The following is a 15,873-nucleotide window of genomic DNA, read 5'->3' on the forward strand; positions in this document are numbered from 1 at the left end:
CCTCCACCTCCCGGGTTCAAGCACTTCTTCTGCCTCAGCCTCCCAAGTAGCTGGGACTACAGGCATGTGCCACCACGCCCAGCTAATTTTTGTATTTTTAGTAGAGACAGGGTTTCACTATATTGGCCAGGCTGGTCAGGGTTTCACTATATTGGCCAGAACACCTGACTTTGTGATCTGCCCATCTGGGCCTCTCAAAGTGCTGAGATTACAGGCATGAGCCACTGCACCCGGCCCACACAGTTTCTTAAAGCAGGAGGTTACAGATTAAAATCACCTAATGGAAAAGGCACATGAGCAAAGTCCAGGGGAAAGTGAGCACAAGCATCCAAATGTCCCCTCCTAGTGAAGCTGCCTGGAGTATGCTTAATTCTCCCAGCAACTATGTGCAATCACATATTAAGTACTGCCAATCAAGAAGGCTCATTTCAGCCTTGATGTCCAGAGTTTTTATTGAGTGTCAGTCATATAGGCAGGAATTGTCTGCATGACTGACCTTAGCTACTCAGTCCCTAAGAGGCCAAAGTGATACAGCATAGCCCAGGACCTCAGACACACATCACAAAAGCCACATTGTTAGCATAAGCTATCTGGTTTTACTGGTTTCTAGGACTGCCACAACAAAATGCCAAAGACTGAGGGGCTTAAACAACAGGAATTTATTTTCTCACAGTTCTGGAGGCTGGAAGTCCAAGAGCAAGTGTCAGCAGGGTTGGTTCCTCCTGAGGCCTCTCTCTTGGGTTGCAGGTGGCCGTCTTCTTGCTTTGTCTGCATGTGATCTTTGCTCTTTTTGTCTGTGTGTCCTAGTCTCCTCTCTTAGAAAGGACATCTGTCAGACTGGATTAAGGCTCACCCTACGGCCTCATTTAACTTAATTACCTCTTTTTTTTTTTTGAGTTGGAGTCTTGCTCTGTCTCCCAGGCTGGAGTGCAATGGTGCAATCCTGGCTCACTGCAACCTCCACCTCTCAGGTTCAAGCAATTCTCCTGCCTCAGCCTCCAGAGTAGCTGGGATTACAGGTGCCTGCCACCATGCCCAGCTAATTTTTGTATTTTTAGTGGAGATGGGGTTTCACCTGTTGGTCAGGCTTGTCTCGAACTCTTGATCTCAGGTGATCCACCTGCCTCAGCCTCCCAAAGTGCCGGGGTTACAGGCATAATTAATTGCCTCTTTAATGGCCCTATCCCCACATACAGTCACATTCTAAGGTGCTGGGAGTTAGGGTTTCAACCTATGAGTTTTGGGGGAACAAAATTCAGTCCATAACACTGATTTAATGGATACAGCATGGCTCAAGATCTCAGGCAAACAAAAACAAGCTTTCAAGCAGGATATTCCAAGGGTTGCCTCTCTGGAGCCTACCAAGGGCAAGTCCATTCTTGGCATATGCAGGGCTTGGACCAACCAAGCCTGATGAGTTAACCTTTTTCTGCACACCATGCAAGCACTAATCAAAAGAAAGTTAATGCAGCTGTACTATCACTAAATGAAATAGACATTAAGAACATAGGACAACTATAGAGGAGAGGGAACATAAAGTGATAAGGTGGACTCACCAAAAATACACAATGTAAAAATCTGTATGAACTGCACATAACTTCATATTATATAAAATAAAAACTGACAATGCTAAAAGGAGAAGGAAAAATTGGCAATCGCAGTGGAAGACTTTAACCCTCCACTTATAATAAATAAGAGAACAAGCAGACAAAAAACTCAGCAAGTAGAATACCTGCCTAACATGATGAACAAACTTGACATATTTGACAGCTGTAGAATGCCATACCCAATCATGACAGCACACGCACACTTTTCTGATGCATATGGAACATTACAAGAATTGATCATATGGTTGAGCCATAAGTTTCAACACATTTTCAAAAGATTAGAATTATTCAGATCATGTCCTAGGAATAGAAGGGAGCTTTCTTATTCTGTTAAAAAGTATCTATAAAAAACCTTCTTAATGATGAAATATTTAAAACCTTCCCCCTGAGATTTGGCATGAGCTGAGGATACCCACAATACTACTCAATATTGTCCTGGAGGGCCCAGCAACCACAAAAGGCAAGGCGAGCAGACCTAAAGGGAGGAAAGGAAGAAAGAAAAGTCATTATTTACAGATGACATCATTGTGTGCATCAAATATCCAAAAGAATTTCAGGCAACTTGTTAGAATTAATATGTGAAATTGGCAAGGTTGTTGGCTACAATGTTGCTGTGGATGGAACTGTGTCCTCCCAAAATTCCTATGTTGAAGCCTTAACCCCCGATGTGATTCAGTTTGGAGATGGGGCCTTTAGGAAGTAATTGAGGTTAAACGAGGTCATATGGGTGGCATCCTAATCTGATAGGATTGGTGGCCTTCTAAGAAGAGGAAGAAAGATCTCTCTGTCCCCATACACAGACAATGGGTGGATATAGCCAGATGACAGCCCTCTGCAAGCCAGGAAGAGGGCCCTCACCAGAACCCAACCATGCAGGCACACTGATCCTGAACTTCCAGCCTCTGTAACTGTGGGAACACTAATCTCTGCTGTTTAAGCCACCCTGTCTGTGGTATTTTGTTATGGTAGCCCGAGCTGATTAGTACAAATGTCAATATTTTAAAAATTGTGCTTATATGTATCAGCAACAAACAATAAAAAAAAGATAGAAAAATTACCATTTATTAGCCGGGCGTGGTGGCTCATGCCTATAATCCCAGCACTTTGGGAGGTCGAGGCGGGTGGAACACCTGAGGTCAGGAGTTTGAAACCAGCCTGGCCAACATGGTGAAACCCCGTCTCTACTAAAAATACAAAAATTAGCCAGGCATGGTGGTGGGCACCTGTAATCTCAGCTACTTGGGAGGCTGAGGCAGGAGAATCGCTTGAACCTGGGATGCGGAGGTTGCAGTGAGCCGAGATCGCGCCACTGCACTGCAGCCTGGGCAACAGAGCGAAACTCTGTCTCAAAAAAAAAAAAAAAACATTTATAATAGTATTCAAAACCAACAAATACCTAGTAGTAAATCTAACAAAAGACATGCAAAACGTTTACACAGGAAATTCTTTACTGAGATAAGTATATCTAAATAAGTGGAAGGATATATCCCATATTTGTGGATTGCAAGATGCAATATTAAATAATTTTGACTCTCTGGAATCTGAGCTATAGTTTTAGTGCACACACACCCCACCCCCAAATCCTAGAAGTGTTTTGATGGTGTGTGTATTTGCACGCGCTTGTGTGCGTGTGTGTGTGTGTAAATGACATACTGATTCTAAAATCTACTTGAAATTGCAAAGAACCAAGAATAGGTAAGATAAATTTGAAGAAGGAGAAGGAAGAGGAGGTAGAGGAGGAGGAAGAGGACAAGGATGAGAAGGGGAGGAGGAGCAACATCAAAGCTGGAGAACTTATACCACCATGCATCTAGACTCACTGTAAAACTACAGGAATCATCCAGTGTGAGCTTGGTCAAGGATAGACAAATAGAATAACGGAATGAATCAGAGTCCAGAAACACTTTATCATATAATGGGAAAATAATTTTTTATAAAATTATTCCCGGGTGAATTGAATATATATATATATATATATATATATATATATATATATATATATGGAAAGAAAATCTTGATGTCTACTTTACAACACAAACACCCCCACTTAATTCATAAGGATTGTAGAACTAAATCTAAGGAACAGACAATAAAGCTGTAGGAAAATAAACCATAGGTGATCATCTTTATGATCTTGGAAGTAGATAGTAATTTCTTAAGTGGGATATAAAAAGCACAAATGCCATTGAGCAAAAAAATTGATAAATTTGCTCACATTGAAATTAAGAACTTATATTTCTCAAAAGACATCATTAATAATGTGAAACAGGGTGAAAAGACAAGCCAGAGTGGGAAAAGATATTTGCAGTGAATGTATCTGACAAAGGACTCCTATCCAGAATATATAAAGAGCTTCCACAGGTTGGGTGTGGTGGCTTATGCCTGTAATCTAGCACTTTGGGTGGCTGAGGTGGGAGGATCACTTAAACCCAGGAGCTTGAGACCAGCCTGGGCCGTAGGGTAAGACCTCATCTCTACAAAAAAAAAAAAAAATTAACCAGGAGTGGTGGTGCACACCTGTAGTCCCAGCTACTTGGGAGGCTGAGATGAGAGCATTGCTTGAGCCCAGGAGGTCGAGGCTGTAGTGAGTTGTGACGGCACCACTGCACCCTAGCCTGAGTGACAGAGTGAGATCCTGTCTCAAGAAAAAGATGAAAGAAAGAAAGAGAGAGAGAAAGAAAGAAAGAAAGAAAAGAACATGAGAGGAGAGGAGAGGAGAGGAGAGGAAAGGAAAGGGAAGGGAAGGAAAGGAAAAGAAAAGAAAAGAAAGGAAGGAAGGAACTTCTACAAATCAATAAGGAAAAGACAATCCAATAGAAAAATATGTTAAAAACATGAACTACATTGTACAAAAAGGGATATCCAAATGGTCCAAAAACCCATGAAAAGGCACTCATCCTTAAGAGCACCTCATAAGTCTTCAGGGAAATGAAAATTAAAAACCACAGTGTAATACTTCCCCCAACCCCCCGACCACACTCACTGTAATGACTAAAAATCTTACAATACCAGTTGTCGTCCGCAAGCCTACGGAGCAACCAGAACTCTCGTGTTGTGCTGTGGGAATCTAAGTCAACACACTTTGAAATCCTGTGGCAGTGTCCATTAAAAGCGAGCACCCACATACCCAGTGACCCAGAAATTCCATGCCTAGATATTTGCTGAACAGAAATGGATGCTTAGGTTCACCAGGACATGAACAAAGATGTTCGTCATAGCATTATTTGTAACAGCTCAGAACTGAAAACCACCCTGGTGTTCATTATCGGTAGAATGGAGATTTACATAATAAATGTATAATAGATAATGAATGTATAAATATGTGTAAATACACATGATTTAGACTAGACAGCAACAAAAAAGTTGCTATTGCTACATACAGAAACATGTTTGAATATCACAAACATAACATCTGGGAGTTTTCCCAGACACAAAAGAGGAACTACTTTATAATTCTACATATGTAAACCTCAAAACCAGGGTATACTAATCTATGTTGGCAGAGGTTGAGATAGTAGCTACCACTGTGGAAGGGGAGAGGACATAAGGTATGCAGATATTGTTCCTTTTCTTAATTGAAGTGCTGAGTGAAGGTGGAAATTTACTGAATGTTTATTTGTAATCTGTGTACTTTTCTATTTACATTCCACCTCATTAAGAAACCATTATGGAAGTCATCTTCCTTCTGTACCCTTGCTCCATTCTGTTGCCCTCTTCCTTCTTCATGCCCTTACAGAGCTGCTGCTTTTTTGTTTGTTTGTTTTATTTTGAAGTAATCTTAAATTTACAGAAAAGTTGCAAAATAGTAAAAAGAGCTCCTATGTACTATTCAACCAAATTCCCCAGTTGTTAATACTTTACTACATTTGACTTATCAGTCTTTCTCTCTATATATACTAATGTATTTTTTTCCTGAATCATTTGATAACAAGTTGTAGATGTGATTCTTCATCATCCTGTTAAGCCCTTGTGCAAAACAAGGGTCCTTTCCTATATGAACACAGTACAACTGTCAAAATCAGGAAATTGATCTTTATCTGATATTACCATTGAATCCACAGACCCATTCAAAGTTTGCTTATGACATTACTGCCTTAATAATTTCATCAACTGTGCAGAGGCAATGCTGTGTTCTTCCTACAGCATTTACATCACGGGGCTCACAATGCTGACTTGTCCCACTCTTCTGTCACATGGTTAAGATGGTGTCTGCTGGATCTCTCCATGTAGTGCTCCTTAGTCCTTCCTGTAGATCTGTTTCCATCTGGTATTATTTTCCTTGCCCTGGAGGATATCCATAGCTTTGACTATATTACAGGTCTTCTGTCAATGAATTCTCTCAGTCTTGTCTAAATGTCTTCATTTCAACCTTGTTTTAAAAGGGTATTTTTGCTAGATAAGTATCTTTTTGGTTGAAGTTTTTTTGCTTTCAGCACTTTCATGATGCCATTCAATTGTTTCTGCCTCCATTGTTCCTGGTGAGAAGTTGGTAATGATTCTTATACTTGTTCCCCTGTAAGTAATGTTATACCTCCCAGCAAACCCAGACGCTTTCAGAATTTTCTTAGGTTTTCAGAACTGTGTGTCTGAGTGTTGTTATTTTTTCTGTTTATCCTGATTTGAGTTTATTGAGACTACTGGATATGTAAATTGATGTTTTTCATCAAATTTGGGATGTTTTGGCCATTATTTTTTCACATATTTGTTCTGCCTCAATTTTACACCTTTTCCTTTGAGACTCTGATTACGTATGTGTTAGATTATGTGATACTATTCCACAAGGTTCTCAGGCTCTATTCACTTTCCTTCAGCCTTTTTTCCTTGTGATCTTCAGATAATGTTTATTGATCTGTCTTCATGTTTATCGACTCTTTTACTATCTCCAATCTGCTATTAAGCCTTCTAGTGAATTTTTCATTTCAATTATTATACTTTTTAGTTTTAAAATTTGCATCCAGATACCATTTTGGGGCTGAGATTTCCTATATACTCACTTATTAAGACTACATCTTACTTTAATTGTTTGGACATCTTTATAATCGCTACATTAAAGTCTGCTAAGCCCAACATCTGGGTCATTTTAGATTAAGTTACTGTTCTATAGTCTGCTTTATTCTTGCCTGGGCACCACATTTTCCAATTTCCTTATATACCTGGTGATTTTTTTAAAAAATTGGATACTAGATTTTGTGGCTAATATATTGTGAAACTCAAAATTGTGTTAACTTCCTCTGAAGAATGTTGATTACTGTTTTAGTAGGCAATTTAATTATTGGCAGATGACTTTGAACTTCCTTACTTAGGGTTCATGTTTTGTTATTGCAGATGCACGGAACATCCAAAATATTTCCTAAGCCTCTCTAATTTGACATGACTCAGTTCTTCCCTTTGTATGTGCAGCTTAATTGTCAGTCGAGGGCTTGCAGAGCTCCTGTGTGGGATTCTGGGACACCTGCGTGCACAGCTCCCTCTTCTCCACGCTTGGCTCCACACATGCCCACTGCTCCCGCTGCTCCTCACCATCATCTCCATCTCTTCAGCTCCACATGACCTCCATGCCCTGCCCAGACTCTGGTGCTGTGTGCCACAGTTAGAAAACTCTGTCGGGGAGCATGGAGCAATCGCGGGGCTTGCCTCCTAAGCATCTCTTCCCACAGGAATCTGAGTCTTGCACTCCCTGAAAACAGTTGCCTCACGTACTTTGTCCAGATTCATGGTTATTTTTGGTGGGAGGGGCTAGTCTGGTAAAACGCCTAGAAGTGGAAGTCACAAGTGATTTTGGCTGGAGAAGGTGCTGCTTGTTTCCACATCCAATTTGTCCATGCCCTCCTTGACCTACTGCAACCCAGCCTCTGGCGTTTCTCTGCCTGGAGACTTCTCGATCCAGCTTCCATGACACTCTTCTCTCCTGCATTTACCCCCGCCCCTTTACTTGCTCTTTCTTTGTCTCCTTAATCACCCCTTCCTCAAACCATCTCCTTGATGCCGCATCCCTCAGAGACCCCTTATGAACCCTTTTCTCTCCTCCTGTGACACTCACTAGGCTGCAATTCAATCCTTCCTTCTATTGATCATTTTCCAGCCTGTGCCTTCAATTCTTCTCTTTATCCTGGCCTCTAGGCCATATTTTCACTGATACTGCAGGTAGTGGATATTTAGGAGGCCCTTAAACACTACACTCCCTAATTGGAGTTTAATATCTGTACCCCATACCTGTTCCTCCTATTCGTTTTCCCTTTATCCTGCCATTATAGAAAAATAGGAGAGACCCTTGCAGCCCCAGCCCCTCCACACTCACTTCTCACTTGCAGTGGGCCACTAAGCCCTGATTCTGAAATATTATTCCAAATGGATGCCCTCTAGCCCCCCGCCAATACATGATAGCTCCTGTTAGCATGGATAGTGCCCACAAAGCTAAGGTTGCTACATATGGAGTTTCCAGGATGTGGTAAAACAGTAGTTAGGCCTGGCCCCCCAGCAATTTCTCTCTGGGGTCAGGGGGAGGTGTTGGGGAGGGGGATGGTGAGGAGGGGTTAGAAGATCCCTGGGAGCTTGTGGAGGGGACCAGGACCTATCCAATTCCTGCAGAGGCCCACAGTCCTGGCAGGAGGCTCTGAGGGAGAGCCACTGGGTAGAAACCTAACTAGGTGGGAGGCAGGAGCTGTCCATTGCCCTCCAGGCCCCAGGGGCTGTGGTAGCATGAGGGGCACCCCAGCCTAGAGGCTGACCCCATAATCAGGGCTACTTCAGGCTCTGCCTGAGTCTGCTGGCTGTCATGCGGCTGGCCCCTGTGAGGTTCTGGGCCCACTGGCCAGCCTGCTGAGACCCCAGCCGAAGTCCTCCCTCCAGCTGCGTGGCAGATGCCCCAGCCAGGCCAGAGACTGAGGGGCATTCAGAGAGGGGCCACAGAAAAAAAAGACCAAGGCCACAGTCCAACCTGGCTGTGTTCACCTGAAGAGCACCATGTGCTCATACACTTCATGGACCATTTGTCCTTTCCTCCCTGGGAGTCCCCTCTTGTGACCATTCTGTATCAGAGTCCCTAAGTCTCAGTGGCCTGCCAGGTTGGGGATGTGGAGGTGGGACATGGGGGCAGGGACTGGGAAAGGGGGCAGGAGGGCTGTGTTCGTTGCGCCAAGCTTCTGTGGAGGCTACAGAGGAGGGCCAAGTGCAGGCAGGAGCCCAGCAGGGCAAACGTGTCCCCGGGCTGAGGCCCTGGCAGGAGCCCAGCCAGGCTGGGGCCACTCCATGCTAGGGTTCTCAGGCTCTACCACCGTCCCCTCCTCCATCCACTGCCTTTGCCAGGGTTACCAGGACTCCAGGACCAAGGGAGCATCCAGCAACCGAGGGATGAGTGTCAGAGTGGGAGACCCTGAACTCCGGGCAGTGGGGGTCATCTCCAACAAAGGGCCCCAAGGGCGGCGCCTGCTTCAGAGTCAACCGAGGGGAATCCCTGAAGGACAGAGGGAGTGCGTACGACACTCTCCAGGGGGAGAAAATGCAGCTTTAAGATGTGCTGCCTCCCACTCCATTCTACCCACACCAGTATTTCTGGTGGGGGAGGCAGTGGAACTCAGAGTGTAGGAGTCGCCTCTCTGGGAGGAAGGCCCCATGAGCTGCAAGCGCTGTTTGCATCATCTTGACCCCTGTGCAATTAGAACAAGTGGTTTATTGCCGCCCCCAGGCCTGGCCAGGACCTGGGGTAGGGGGAGGCATGCTGGCATAGAGCTGGTGATAGCAGACCTTGGATGCCAGCCGGCCTCCTACCTCCTTCCCTACTGCTGTTTGTCTTCAGGCAAGTTACTTAACCATGCAGGGCCCCAGTGTCCTCATTTGCAAAGTGCTGCTGGTAATAACATGTCTGGCATACAGGATGCACTCAAGAAATGCTGGCTCTGACTGTAATCGCCCTGGCTATTTTCTGCTTGCTGTTGCCTGACACCTGTAAGTATGTCCATGCGTGTAGCTTTCCATAATTATGGTGGCTGTGTACAAACTGCATTATATTTGGCGTCCCCCACGCAGGAGGCTCTGTATCCACGGAGCTTTCTCCCTTCCCACTTGTCACGTGGCCCCACATCTCCATCCACTCGCTCCGTTGTTTCTGCCAGGCCAGTCCCCTGCGGGGGGCAATTTGGGTTGTTTCCAGTTTTCTTCGTTATAAATAGCACTGCTGTGCATATCTTTATTACAAATTCCTTCTTTTCTCTGAAATCCTGAATAACTGAGCCCACAGGGCATCCAGTACCCAGCGCAGGCTGTCTTTCAAAACCCACGGCACTTCCTGGCCTGCTCCATCGGCATTGCATTGGGTCCTGCAGATGGGCCCCAGGGAGGCGAGAAATCAGGGTGGCCCTCATTCTCCATTGCTCAGAGCTGCGGGGCAGCCTCAGCACTGGCCCTTCTTGAACCTGCACGGATGCTTGACATCATCTAAGTTCACAGATATGGGACAAAACTAAGCAAAAACGAAAGAGAAAAACACCCCACCAGTGTTTCTGAACTTGCTGTGCCCTTAAATGTAAAAAGATCTCCTTGGTATCTGGGGCTGAGAGAGGCTAGGGCCCTGGGTGGCTGCAGAGCAGGCCCTGGCGGTGGAGAGGCCCAGCCTCATTTTCTTGTCAGGGTTTCCCGCCTGCCTTTTGTTGTTGTTGTTGTTGTTGTTGTTGTTGTTGTTGTTGTTGTTGTTGAGACAGAGTCTCATTCTATCACCCAGGCTGCAGTGCCGTGGCATGAGCTCAGCTCACTGCAACCTCCGTCTCCCGGATTCAAATGATTCTCCTGCCTCAGCCTCCCGAGTAGCGAGTAGCTGGGATTACAGGCGCCCACCACCATGCCCGACTAATTTTTGTATTTTTAGTAGAGATGGGGTTTCACCATGTTGGCCAGGCTGGCCTCGAACACCTGACCTCAGGCGATCCACCCACCTTGGCTTCCCAAAGTGCTGGGGTTACAGGTGTGAGCCACTGTACCCGGTCTTTTTTTTTTTTTTTGTAAGTAGTACAAATATAATAAGTGGATACGTTCTTTTTCTTTTCTTTTCTCCTGAGACAGAGTCTGGCTCTGTTGCCCAGACTGGGATACAGTAGTACCATCACAGCTCACTGATGCAGCTTCAACTTCCTGGGCTCAATGCTCCCCCCTCAGCCTCCCAAAGTGCTGGGATTACAGGTGTGAGCCACCATGCCTGGCTGTGAATACATTCTTATTGTTCAAGGTTCACCACAGTTTTTACATATATTCTGTGATTTTTTACTGTTTTGAGGGTTAATATGAGTAATTCATATTTTCCCAGAAAAAAACCATTTCAACTACATTTTCTTTCCCTTCCTTCCTTTCTTTCTTTTTTTTTTTTTTTTTTCGGAGTCTCACTCTTTTGCCCAGGCTGGAGTGCAATGGCATGATCTCAGATCATTGCAACCTCCACCCACCGGGTTCAGGCAATTCTCCTGCCTCAGCCTCCCAAATAGCTGGGACTACAGGTGCTTGCCACTATGCCCAGCTAATTTTTGTATTTTTAGTAGAGATGGGGGTTTCACCAGGTTGGCCAGGCTGGTCTCGAACTCCTGACCTCTGGTGATCCACCTGCCTTGGCCTCCCAAAGTGCTAGGATTACAAGAGTGAGCCACTGTGCCTGTCCCATTTTCTACTTATTAGCAAGATGTTGTGCCGAAAATTCTTTTATAATTTTCTTTCTCTCTCTCTCTCTCTCTTTCTCTTTTTCTCTTTCTTTCTTTCTGAGATGGAGTCTCACTCTTGTCGCCCAGGCTGGAGTTCAGTGTCGTGATCTCAGTTTACTGCAAACTCCGCCTCCCAGGTTCCAGTGATTCTTCTGCCTCAGCCTCCTGAGTAACTGGGATTACAGGCGCTCGCCACCACGCCCAGCTAATTTTTGTACTTTTAGTAGAGACGGGGTTTCACCATGTTGGCCAGGCTGGTCTCCAACTCCTGACCTCGGGTGATCCACCGGCCTCGGCCTCCCAAAGTGCTGGGATTACAGGTGTGAGCACCCGGCCAATCTTTATTTCTTTATTTTATGTTGCCTCTTTTATACCTACTTTATGGCTTATTTTTTATTGCTAACCAGACTTGTCAGGTTTGTCTATTTTACTCTTTAATTTTTTTTTCCAAAGATCTAGCGTTTGTATTACTGATTAGTTGGGGTACTGATTGTTTTTCTTTCATTAATTTCTGTTTGGCATTATCACGCTCATCCTTTCACCTTTCTTGGGGTTGTTTTGCTATTCTTGTCTAGCTTCTTGAGTGGTAAGCCTTAGTTTATTTTCAGTCTTGCCTGCTCTCTGATAAGGGCACGATGGCCTGTGACATCTCCTCTGATGGCTTTGGACAGGCTTGTAACACAGAGATCACGCCACTGCATTCCGGCCTGTGCATGTTTGTTTCTAAGTTTCATTTCTGTAGTCTCCACATTCTGTCATGTAAATTTCCTGCTGAGCGGATTTATTTGGCTTTCCTTTAGTTATTTCTTTTTACTTTTATTGCAGTGATTCCTGCTTTTGTAGAATTTTTTTTTTCAATTTCCTTTGTCTCCTAGTACTTGGTCTATTGCTAAGGCTCTTCTATGTGACTGAAAAAAGTATATTCTCCATATGGCATATGAGCATACATTTCATGTCATTTTAAAGTTGAGGTATACTTTACATACATAATTACATGGAACTTACATGTAAATTACATTTATATAAAACACACTGATTTTAAGGGTACAGTTTTTTCCAGATTTTTGACAAATATATACCCTTGTGTAGCCACAGAAAATATACAGAACATTTTAACATCCCAGAAAATTCCCTTCAGCTCCTCCAAGTCAATCCCAGCACCACCCCAACCCTCTGCCAAGACAGCCAGTTTTCTGATTTCTAGAACCATAGATTAGTTCTAGAATGTGTAGAATGGAATTATGCAGTGTGTATTCTTTGTGTCTGGCTTCTTTGGTTCAGCCTCATGTCTGAGCGATTCATTCATGTTGTTGAGTGTACTAGTAGTTATTCTTTTTAATTTATATACACCAATTTGTTTACCGGCATTCCTGTTTATGGACATTAATACATTGCTTCCAGTTTCATCTACTGTGAATAAAGCTACTATAAATGCTCTTGTACAAGTTTGTTTCTTTGTTTTTATTTTCCTTTGTTTTTCTTTTTGAGACAGAGTCTCGCTGTCACCCAGGCTGAGTGCAGTGGTGCAATCTTGGTTCACTGCAACCTCTGCCACCCAGCTTCAAGCGATTCTCATGCCTCAGCCTCCTGGGTAGCTGGGATTACGGGTGTGCACCACCATGCCAGGCTAATTTTTTAATTTTTAGTAGAGACGGGGTTTCACCATGTTGGCCAGGTTGGTCTCAAACACCTGACCTCAGGCGATCCGCCTGCCTCAGCCTCCCAAAGTGTTGAGATTACAGGCATGAGCCACTGCACCTGGCCTTTCTTTTTCTTTTCCTGACATATGTTTTTACTTTTTGGGGTAAAAGCCTAAGAGGAGTTGCCAGGTCATAGGGAAGGTATTTGTTTAGCTTTATAATAAACTGTCAAACAGTTCTCCAAAGTGGCTGTCCTGTATTTATGCACATTCTCTTTTATAGTGTTTTGTATCTGTCAACAATAGTAATCCTAACGGCAATTAGATATTAGCTCCTATCACAAGGCAGAACCCAGAAACAGCTGCCTTGTGCTCCCTGGACTTTGGTTCCTTAGCAGCGAGGGCTGGAGAATGGGTGAGGCATTGCATGGACGAGGCGGCAAAAACCACATTTTCCCCAGCCTCCTTCTTCACTTCTTCAGTCATAGACACCCCACAGCCCAGCCTCCCTTGCAGCTAAATGAAATCATGTGGTTCCGCTGTCAGTGGGGTCATATGGCAGAAAGTTGACCAGTGCCCACCATTCCCCCTCCCTTTCTCTATCCTGCTGCTGGGAACATGGATGTGACAGCTAAATCTCCATGTCAGAGCTCCAGGAAGAGGGCCAGCGCCAGATGCAGGAGCAGAAAGCTGGAGGCAGCTTGGTTCCTGAGGGCTTTGTGACCACCCCAGGTGCCACCCCTGATGCTTAGGGGAACGGCTGCCTTGCGTTAGCCCTGGCTGGTGCACACAGGCCTGTGTCCATGCTGGGAACTCCAGGCTGGTAGCCAGGCTTCCTGCTTTAGCACAGCCTTTGTGCCTGCAGGTGGAGGCTACACAGGGTGGGATGGAAGGGGCCTGAGTGCAGAGTCTTCTGACACATGCTAGGAGGCCATTTCCATGATGACAAATCCTTGGTATCCACTACAGGGAAGGAGGATCTGGGAACCACTTACAGGCCCTCTGGGACATGCTCCTGTCAGCCTAACTACTCCTAGCTGCTAGATATACCTGCGTTGGGGGCCTGGCTGGGCTGGGACAGTGCCTGGACTTCTGGGGCCTAGGGCCTGAGGCAACTCCAGGAGGATGGAGGTGACACCAATGAGGACAGCTAAGGTGGGGTCAGTCAGGAAAGGTCCACCTCGCCTGGCAGCCAGAGAGTGCCAGGGGTGCTCCAGGGAACCCCAGCCAGCAGGGGGGTGGCCCAGAGCCTCAGCCTGGCAGCAGACTTAGCAGGGGTTGCTCTCGCTTCCCTCCCTTTGCCCAAGGGCACAGTATCTCCGGGACAGGTGCTGGTGTCCAACTTATGCTTGGATGCTTGGTGAGAAGGGAGGAAGTCTAGGGGGTTCTCACCCTATGTTCTCGGGCCAAGCCTCTGAGCCAAGCCTGTGGATGCTGCTCCCGGCCCAGGGCCACAATGGTTAGTTGGCTTTATCACTTTGCTTGTTAGTCATCAAGGTGGTTCCAAATCCCTTGCAGGACTCAAGTGAATCTGCCAATAAGCCACCGACAAAATGCCCTTGCTGGGTCTGACTGCTTCACCCTCTTCCCCACCGTCTTCATTCCCTAAACACACCAGCTAGTGCCTGCCATGGGGCCTTTGCATGGCAGCCTCTTCTGCCAACACCCTGCCCTTTTGCTTTCCAGGGTAGCCTCTCTGTGTCATTCAGACTTCAGCTTAGACATCACCTCCTCAGAAAGCTCTTCCACGGACTTCCACTCTGAAGTTGCCACTCTGTCACTCTAGCACACCATTTTGTTTTAAATCTACATACAACATGAGTACTAGATGCATTCTTATTTGCTTGTTATCAAGCTCTGCAAAGGCAGAATCCTTGTCCATCTCATTCCCTGATGTGACTGAGTGCCTGGGCAGAGCTGGGCACACAGTAACTGCACAAAGAAGGCTGGTGGACACCCTTGAGCAGAACACAGTGGTTAAAGGAACCAGCCACAAAGTCAGGCAGATCCAGATGCCAATACTAAACTAGCTGTCTGACCTGAGGCCAGTTAGAGTCTGTGTCTCAATTTCCTCATTTGTAAAAGGGAGGCAATGATAATGCTATGAAGTTTATTCAAAATGGTGGACGTTGGACTTTTAGAATGGTTTAGGGCAGGTGATGAGTGAATTGTAAATTGTAGCTATGTCCTTCATCATCACTATCACTATCACCACCATCATCATTGTCACCAACACCATCACCATCCCCACCACCACCACCATCAGCATCCCCACCACCACCACCACCAGCATCACCATTACCACCACCATCACCATCCCCACCACCACCACCACCAGCATCACCATTACCACCACCATCAGCATCACCATTACCACCACCATCAGCATCACCATCATTGTCACCACCACCATCACCATCCCCACCACCACCACCATCAGCATCACCATTACCACCACCATCAGCATCACCATTACCACCACCATCAGCATCACCATTACCACCACCATCAGCATCACCATTACCACCACCATGACCATCACCATCATTGTCACCAACACCATTATTATCTTTATCATCACCACCACCATTGACACCACAACTATCACCACCGGCATCACTACCATCATCACCACCACCAGCATCACCATTACCATCATTATCATAACCACCACCACCATCGCCATCCCCACCACTATTACCATCATCACCACCACCATTACCACTACCATCACCACCACCACCATCATCACCACCACCATCACCAACACCATCATTATCATTATCATCACTACCATCACCACCACCACCAACACCACCATCATCATAATCACCACCACCCTTACCACCATCACTATCATCATCAGCACGATCACTACCACCACCACCAGCACCACCATTACCATCATTATCATTATCATCACCACCACCACCACCATTACCATCAT

The sequence above is a fragment of the Symphalangus syndactylus genome, chromosome 9 (genome assembly GCF_028878055.3).
Source record: "Symphalangus syndactylus isolate Jambi chromosome 9, NHGRI_mSymSyn1-v2.1_pri, whole genome shotgun sequence".
Classification (NCBI taxonomy): Eukaryota; Metazoa; Chordata; class Mammalia; order Primates; family Hylobatidae; genus Symphalangus; species Symphalangus syndactylus.